We start from the raw sequence: 9,834 nt of genomic DNA on the forward strand, positions 1-9,834 counted from the left end.
TTACATCCCATTTTGCCAATCCATATTTATTTTTGTTCTCATCAATTTGCCAAAAGAATCTAGATCGATAGAAATCCAATCTTTTTCGTACCCCAACCGGGACTTCAAAGAAAGAGAGGAGGAACATGGGCATACTTGTGAGTACAGAATTAATAAGCACCAATCATCCTCCATAAGACAAAAGTTTGCCCTTCCAGCAACTCAGTCTCTTTTCAAACCGATCCTCGATACATTTCCACTCTTTATTAGTGAGCTTGCGGTGATGAATCGGAATCCCTAATTACGTGAAGGGTAACGTTCCTAATTCACACCCGAACAACTGCTTGTAAGTTTCTTGTTCTTCTTTGGCGCGTCCAAAGCAAAACAACTCACTCTTATTAAAATTAATCTTCAACCCTGATAGCTGTTTGAAAAGGCAAAGCACTAACTTCATGTTTCTGGCCTTGACAAGGTCATGTTTCATGAAAATGATTGTATCATCGGCATATTGAAGAATGGATACCCCACCCTCAACCAGATGTGGGATAAGACCACCTACTTGGCCGTCCTGTTTTGCTCTATTAACAAGAACAACCAACATATCAACAACCACATTAAAAAGGATTGGAGACATCGGATCTCCCTGTCTCAATCCTTTTAGCGTCTGGAAGTACTGACCAATATCGTTATTTACTTTGATGCCAACACTGCCACCTTGTACAAATGATTCGACATGTTTCCTCCAAGCCTCATCGAATCCTTTCATACGCAAGGCCTGTTGTAAGAATGGCCATTTCACTTTATCGTATGCCTTTTCAAAATCCACTTTGAAGACCACCCCATCGAGTTTCTTCGAGTGAATTTCGTGCAAGGTCTCATGAAGAACGACCATTCCCTCGAAAATGTGTCATCCTGGCATGAAGGCAGTCTGGGTTGGCTATACCACAGAATGGTCAATCTGAGTCAAACAGTTTGTGCCAACCTTTGTGAAGATCTTGAAGCTCACATTGAGCAAACATATCGGCCTGAATTGCTCGATGCAAATCACTTCCGCCTTCTTCGGTAACAACATGATAGTACCAAAGTTAAGCTTAAGAAGCTGAAGGTGGCCATTAAATAGATCCTGGAACATGTCAGTCGTAAAGTAATGTATGTCCCACGGGTAGTGCTCCAAATAATTGTCCACTTCAGAGGAGTCGTCGTAGGAGTAGATCCACCTTAATAGAGAGATCTTGTGTTTCTGGATGGAGCCGGAACAACTTGAAGATCCAGAGCTGTAGATCCACCAATGACATCGACTGCGGCTGCAGCGGTAGCTCGCCAATGACGTGTGCACAGTTGTTCTCTACAAAAGTGTCTAACGAATCTTCAACTAAATCATCGCCCTGAACGCTGTCAAACATTTCTCTAAGTCCATAGTACACAGGCATCTGAATCGGTTCTTCAACCTATACAGTACCAAAGATGAAATGTATTCAGAATTTCAGACGCATCAAACTACCAAGCAAGATTATTCGCAAACAAAAAACACATATCACACAAAAAAACATATCAAGCTAGATTGCCGAGGAGAGGGGGCTGATAGGTACAGTGAAAGCTACAGACCTGCGGCATGCGAGCCTTCGTTGTCGCCGTAGTCGGGGCCTTCCGCTTCCTCGCGCCGGCAGCGGTACCCTGCGAAATCAGAACATGCAGATTTCAACAAAATGGGTGGAGCGAATCCATCGAGGGGTACCCGGAGGGCGGCGGCGACGAGAGTGTACCGGCTGGGGAGCGGGGGGAGCGTCGGGCCCAACTATGGAGGGACCTCCAGTGGCGGCGGCGGCGCGTGGTTGCCGCCATCGGTGCCGAGGTCGGAGTAGGTTTCCATTTTTTTGTGCGCGCATTTGGGGATAGGAAGAAAGTTTTCCCTCTCTTCTGCGGCTTTTCCCTCCATTTTTCTTGTCGATGGGCCGCTCGCGGTTGTGCGTAGGCTGCATTTCCATTTGCTGTTGGGCTCTCATCCCCACAGAGAAAGAAAAGAAATCCACTCTCCTCAAGAAAACTCGTAAGAAGTTCTAAAAAAAAGAAACTCGAAAGAAACAGGAGAAAAAAATAAGGTGATGAAAATCACGTTCTTCTAAAAAAAAGGTGATGAAACCATATTAAAGTGGAACACAAGTAAAAAAAAAGTTCAAAAATCAAAATCATTAGGGAGTTTTGATTTTTTTTCCAGCGATGAACATTGTTGAAGAAATCGCTAATTGGTAGCTGCTCAGTTGGCTGGCGAGTAGGGAATTAATAGGCTAATCAACAAGTTAATCCGTTAAATCGAATGATTTATCAGTTTATCAACTACCCGGTAACCCTACGAGTAGGGATTAATCAGCAAGTTAATCGGACGAATCCTTGAACAGGGGCAGTGAATAGTGAGAAAAAGTACAATATCGCTATTCTTGGAAAACCTTTTCTTTTCTTTCAAACCTCTCAAATTAATATGGGTATTACTCTTAAATTTCTCCATATACTTGGTACAAAATTGAATAAGATTGATTAATGTCCTAATATAATCATGTAATCCAAGGCACCACTTTAACAAAAACGGTGGATTTGAACCCGCAAAAAAGAAATGGTGGATTTTCCTGCCCCTAAAATATGTTATTTATTTTCCTATCATTGTCATGGATACAAAATTCCAAACACCCCGCGAACACATATCCTCCTGAGTAAGGGTACGATGTGCACTACCTTAAAAAAAGGGTACGACTCCACTACGCGAAAGTCCTACTAGTTATCTTTTCTTTTTGAAATGAGGCAAAAAAATTGTCATTTTCATTGATTAAGAAGAAGAGAGTTATCCGATTAATCAATAGAAATCTGGGCGAAAACCGATACAACACGCCCATAGAAAGGGCACACCGGCCGACATGGCACCCGCAAGATCACACACACCGCCGAGGAGATGACACCGTTAGGGTTGCCCGCAATGTCGTCGTCATCACCTCTCCCCGAGCAGGGACTCCGACTTCGCCGCTGACGACCCGTCAAGACCCCTCCAAACGAACGACACCCGAGGACCTTGCCAGCCAAAGCCAAACAATCGACCGAGACGTCGAGGATCGACAACTCCGATTTTGTTGATGTGCATCAAAGGAGAAAGTTGCAAGCCTCACACTGACCTAGCCCATCGCAATCTCCGGAGAGCACCGTCCGCTGAAATCGCCCTCATGGAGTCATCGTTGCCGCAAGGCCCCCGCCACACACAGCTCCAACTTCTCCGTCACAGCGAGAAACAAACATAGACACCCATTGATGCGCCGGACCGTCAACATCAGGAGGACTAGCGGCGACCCAGTTCTGCACACCACCATCGTCGTTGCCGCACGAGTCGCAACATCAACCACTCGCATCACCCGTTGGGCACCAGCCAACCTTGATGTCGTGCACGTCCAGCCCAGGGAAAGCGCGGAGGGGAACTAGTCTTCAAGACAACGCCCCCAAGGGGAAGCGATGTGGAACGACGTCGTCGCCTAGCCCTGCTGCTGCAGTGCCAAAGGCTTTCACCCGAAGATGAACCCCGAGGATGGACAAGGCCGGAGAGTACCACGACGACCCTCCAGGAAGGAAGAACGACCCCCACTAGCACTGCGTTGTCGGCGTTGGCCAGAGCCATGTAGGCCATCGCCCGGAACAACTCGCCTCCACATCCTCATGCGACCAGCCACACAGCTGATCCGCCACCCACTGGCCCGTACACCCCGGCGCTGTGGTGGCGCCACCACCACGTCGGGGCCTTCCACCTCGCCGCCGGCAGGACGGCGAGCCATATCCGGCCAACACCAGCCTGAACCAGCGCCTAGCCACCTCAGCGCCGCACACTGGGGCCCCAAACGCGTCATTGATAAGATCTAGCTCGTGCAGGGAGGAGGGGCCACCACCTTGCTCCGTCTCACTAGGGAGCGCCAGATCTGCCATCCGCAGCAGCCCAATAACTAGCCATAGGCGTTGGCTGAAGGGCGCCGGGTCGAGGCCGTTAGGGCGCCACCATCGCGTGCAGCAAGGCAAGTTCTCCAGGGAAGTCCTCACTGATGTTAAAGCAGTTGAAGAGTGCTCGCAATACATTAAAAAAGTGATAGCAGCAAAATGAAATAAACTTTTTTTCGAAAAAAAGAGGGATACCACCCCGGGCTCTGCATTCATTGCAAACCTGGGCATGGGTGGCCCAGCCCGACAGGCCCGACCTAAAGCCCGACGTCTGGGTTGGGCTCGGGCCTCACTTTCCAGTCCACAGCCCGGCCTGAAGCCCAAAAAATGCCCGTCAAAACATGATTTCCAAATTTTTATATAAATATATAGGCATAGTATTAGAGTATTAATCCCCGAAAATAGTTATTTTATTATTAAAAATACAAAAAAAAGTAGTCATTTCCTGGGCTACGGGCCAGGCCCGGGCCTCACTTTCCAGCCCATAGCCCGACCCGAAGGCCAGAAAAGCCCGGCAAAACATGATTTTCAGTTTTTTTATATAAACATATGCATAGTATTAGAGTATTAATCCCTGAAAATAGTTATTTTATTATTTTAAATACGAAAAGTAGTCATTTCCTGGGATTGGGATCTTGGGGTCGGGCTTTTTGAAACCCGGCCTGGCCCAGAAATGCCCAGGTCTAATTCATTGACGCATGCAACCATAAAAACGAATTAAATAACATCAAAGTCATTGAGCTCCATGCTACTTATCCATTTCTCCGAGATGAAAGTTATTTTGTTCATTTAGCGGATATGGTTATTGCAACTCAAGAATAGTTGGTTTATTTGTTAATTAATTATTAAACAACTTAGATAGTTAGATGAAGTTAATAATAGAGTTAAATACACTTTTGATACATAAACTTACACTCGACAAACATATTCATGCATAAACTTGAAACGAAACAAATCGGCCCTACAACTTGTGTTTCGGGTACGTTTGAGTACATTTTCCTCATTGCCGTTAACTCTTTGTTAAACGCTACACCCCAGCTGGCCCACACAAAATACCTGCATATGGGTCCTACCTATCAGTAGCAAAGAAGGAAATAGATAATAAATAAACACGCCCAACATGATTCGAACTCCCGACGTCACACCATACGCACGAAGCACTATACGAGAAAAATATTTGATTCGAAGATACTACACACACTTGAATTCGAAAATGTTTTTTTTCTCTCGATTTTGGTTTTTTGCGGGAAGGACCAAAAAACCCAGTTTTTAGAAATCTTGCAATTTTTGGTATTTTGTTCAAAAAATTTAAACAGATTTTGAATTCAGAGATTATAAGTTTATGTACGATGGAGCATCAACGTATTCTTCCGGTTTGCATCAACAATGTTTTTGGGTTTTTGAATTCAAAAGTGGAATGGGGGTTTGCATTAACATATTTGTTCAGTTTTTGAATTCGGAATTTGTTTGTAATTTTTGAAAGAAAAAATGCCGAAAACTTCAAGTTTTTCCGGAAAATGGTTTTTTCGGTCCCTCCCGAAGAAAACCGAGATTGAGAAAGAAAAAAATTGTTCAAATCCCCGAGCAGTGTGTAGTGGCTTCAAATCAATTGTTCTGCTAGACTGTATAAATAGACTCTGTCGCTCATGGTAACAAATATCACCATTGGGGGCTGGTTGAGGAAGAGCAACTGTGCAGAACTGATGGGTCAGTTGCAGACAATCAAGGATCCAAGACACACTCAGAAGTACCTGGCCAATTTTGAGCTTCTATTATTATCTGTCAAAATCCAAGTAATTCGTATTTTGGACTCTTAGTATGCGTTAGCCATTCTACTGAAGCTATCCTATGCAAACTCTGAACCTCTATTTAAGCTATCCTTCTTTTCTAATTTCTTGCTTTGTTTACATTTCCTTGCAGTTCAGTTGATAAATTTGTGGCAAGAGAATTTTTGAGCAACCTTAAAATGACAGTGAACAGGAAAAAAAATCAAGGAGCCTGAGAATGTAAGACTACGGTTGCACATAATTCAAATGAAAAGCTAATATGATCTGAGAAGCATAGCTGCAAGATGCAACCTTTTTCACATTCAAATAATTAGACTGCAGTTTCTTAAACCAAAAAATCTTCTAACTAATAATAACAGTTCAAATATGGTTATGTGCATCACCATTCAGCGCACACTTTTCTGAACAGAGCAACGGAGTGTTTTAAGAAGCCACAGAAGCAAAACATAATGTGCCAAATTCAGATAACTCAAATGCTGTGCCCAAATTCAGGCCAACATTTTTCATTCATATCTGAAATTTTTATTACAACATGACTCGTTACTCGGTACATTGAGGACTTGCTTAACTCGGAGGTTCACCGACACGGACTCAAGAAAGGTTGCTTGTTTGGTGAAGCAACAACAATACAGTTTTGCTTCGGGATTTTGCAGCTGAGATCCTGTATTCCCCTTCAAGCACGCAGAGTTGAAACTGGAGTCACCTTCACGCTAGGTGAAGCAGCAGTGACAGGCAGTGGTGAGTTTGACAGATGGCTGCAATATGATGCCACCTTTTTCACATTCTTGACTATTAGAGTGTTGTTATCTCAAACCAAAAAATCTTCTAACCAGTAACTGTCCCAAACATGGTTATGTGCATGACCACTCAAACGAAGTATTGTGAAATCAGAGATGAACCCATTGGATCTGTGCCTCAGTGAGCAGCAGAATGCTTTAAGAAGCCACAGAAGCATACAAGAATAAATAGATACGAAAAGATTACTCAAATGCTCTGCAAAATTCAGGCCAACAATTTTCTCATTCATATCCAAAATTGATTACAGTATGACTTGATAGTCGGTACATCAAGGACTTGCTTAGCTCGAAGCTTCACCCACACAGACACACAAGAGTTCACTAACCAATGTTACTCTTCGGAAACTGCTACTTTAACTCACTAAGATGCCAATGCCTAAGAATCCAATTCAGCCAAGATTAATTACAGGAGAGTCAGCATAGTCTCCAAACGCTAGGCAGCTCACATGATTACGTGTGTATCGACAAGTTCAATTCTACTCCTTTTTCCTGCTACAAGCCGGGTAGCAAATGGGCGTTTTGGATTTTGCGGCGAGTGCGTTTTACGCTCTGTCTCGTGCCGGAATTGCAGTACATGAGTTCCAATTTTTTGGCTCATCTGCTTTACTTTGATTTATTGAGAATGCCCTTTATTTACTTAAACCCTTAACTTAGGACCAGGTGTGGATGTAGTGTAACTATGCCGTACACATCTTAACAAGGTTTTTGCTGCCTAGCTAGATGGAGACTCTGCTGACACTCCTGTAAAATTACTAATGATTGAAAGGGATTCAGAGAACACTAGACATCTTGGTGGTTAAGCGCAGAACCTAGAGATGCAAAGATTAAATGAAACTCATGTGTGCATGGTTTACGAAGGTAAAAGACTAGCAAGGGCGTAATACCACTGGCCGCACCCAAGGAATTGGTTGCTTCTTTGGTGCTGCAGCGGTGACACGGTTTTGCTTGGGAACCTTGCAGCTGAGCTCATCTTCTTGCACGCAGAGTTGAAGCTGCTGGAGTCATCTTCTTCACAGCAGTGGCAGGGGCAGGCAGTGGTGTAGAGCCGACGAAAGAGCAAGCCTTGGAAGCGACCTGACGAGAGACCTTCTTCACAGGCGCAGCAGCAGTGGCAGGCAGGCAGACCGAAGAGCGAGGCTTGGAATCCGGGTGCTTGCGGTGGTGGCAAGCGGACTCCTCGTCTTCAGCCATCTGGCGTCCACGGGCACGGATGGCGCACCGGACGTCGACGGAGTCAGCACCAGCAGCGGCCGGCAAGGTGGTGGCAGGCCCAGGGCGCGCGGCGGAGGCAATATCAGAGGCCTCGAAGGAGCCGGGCATCGCCGGCGCATGGATGCGTTCTCCGTGGTTGACACACCAGACACGGACGGGATCAGCACGGGCCGCCTTGGCAGGAGCAGCGACATCAGATGCGGCCGTGGCGGCGTGGCGATGGGGACGCCCTCCATGGTCGACGCCGTAGCGGCGGAGTTCTTGGGCGGCTGCGGCGGCCTCCTTGGCGAGGCCGTCTTCCTCGAGACGGCGCTGGAAGTCGGCGTCCCAGCGGGCGAGGGACTCCCGGGACTCACCGGTGGCCTTGGCAAGGTTGTGCTTGGTCCGAGCACCCTCGCGAGGACGCGCGAGGGCACCCGCGTCTCCAGCGGACGGTCTTGGGCGGCGGCCGGGCGATAGTCCCACGCCGGAGCGACGAGCACCTTGCCGTCGGAGCTACGGAGCTGGAGCACCTTCGCCGCCATCGATGCTGTGTCTTGAATCTAGGGATCGGGGAGGGAGGCGAACGAATCGAGTTGGAGCCGCTGCTCCCACCGCGGCCGCCCCCTTTTATTTACCGGAGAGCTCCCAATTCTTGCCGGACGCGGATTAACAGCTGTCGCCGGCTGAATTGGAACTGAAGTCGAACTCGGCTGCAGCAATCTTACGCGATGGCTCGTGACTTCCGGGGCGGCCTTGGCCGTGTACCACCCGAGCGGGGCAGGCGACGTCCCCGCGCTAGTCCGGGCGACGTACGGGTCGGCGCGCGTCCACGGCCATTCCGTCAGCGCTCAGCTCGGCGGCGTCCTGGAGATCTTCAGTGGCGTCTCCGGCCAGTTGATGCACGACGATCTCCTGCTTCACTGGGGCATGGAGGAGCGGCTCAGCAGCCAGCCTTGGTTTGTTGCGCTCTGCTGGTCGCCCCTCTCCATCGCCGCCTGCGAGCCCTGCGAACCAGCATCCTCCCCCTTCACCCCTGTCTCTCTCCGGTGTCCGGTGTCTCTGAAGTTGCAACTGGTTCAGTGAGCGGCACACGGTAAAAGAAGCAACTGGTCTCCTGCTTCACAATCTAAATCAATACTCCCTCCGTCCCATAATATAAGAACGTTTTTCAAGCTATGTTAGATTGAAAAAACGTTCTTATATTATGGGACGGAGGAAGTACATCTACACTACTGTGCTTATTTTGGACGGTTAGGGCATTTTTTTGAAAGATCCGGGGTTTCCGGCTTCATTGATTTAGGAGAAAGCAATGGGAGAACAAGGGGTGATCAAGCGATCAAGGGTACAAAAGGAGAAACGAAAAGAAGATATAGGTGGCCAGCATTATCCTAGGGCTACTCTCTCGCTACATACTCCCCAAAAGGGGGCTCTAGGCATCTTGCTCCCGCCAGTCTCCACAGCTCAAGCGTGTTCCTGATGGCGTGCAGCGCGTCGTCGGTGTGGGGCAGCTTGCTGTTGAATACGCATGTGTTTCTCTCCTTCCATATCTCCCAGACTATCAGCATCATCAACGATTTCAATCCTTTCCTGGAGTTTGATGGTGTTAGTTGGACTATTCTTTTCCAGTGGCTGAGGGAGGAGTGGCTCCTTGATCTGCTAAGCTGCAATGCTGCACAACCATTTCAGGTGGATGCCGTCTCCCAGATCGAGCGTGATAGTGGGCAATCCCAAAAGAGGTGAGTAGAACTCTCGAGATTTCTGAGACATAGGGTACAAAAATACCCATTTGGCCACCCGTGCCGCCGCAGGCGATCGTTGCACCAAAGTCTGTCTTGGTGAAGTAGTCAGGCAAAAAATTTGACGATTCCGGGGGCCCAGGCCTTCCAGATTGCCGTCTTGATTCATGGAGCATCAGCATCGTCAGTTTGCAGCTTGTAGGCAGCACTGGTAGTGTAAGAGTTGCCACCGCCGGCCACCCAGGCGATTGAGTCTTCATCTGTGGTTAGTGTGACGTTGGCCGTGTGCAGCTTGCGCCACAACTGCAGGTACTGCACAACCATTTCGCCCGTGTTACCGTGCTGCAAGTCCTGGATCCATTTGTCATTGGCTAGGGC

The 9,834-nt window shown here is 47.6% G+C and overlaps 1 pseudogene; it reads right to left on the reverse strand.

The window, feature by feature from the left end:
- Window positions 1–6,721: 6,721 nt before the first annotated feature.
- Window positions 6,722–8,828, reverse strand: LOC123187733 (uncharacterized; annotated as a pseudogene).
- Between the last annotated feature and the right edge of the window lie 1,006 nt (window positions 8,829–9,834).

Source organism: Triticum aestivum, chromosome 2A, assembly GCF_018294505.1.
Source record: "Triticum aestivum cultivar Chinese Spring chromosome 2A, IWGSC CS RefSeq v2.1, whole genome shotgun sequence".
NCBI lineage: Eukaryota > Viridiplantae > Streptophyta > Magnoliopsida > Poales > Poaceae > Triticum > Triticum aestivum.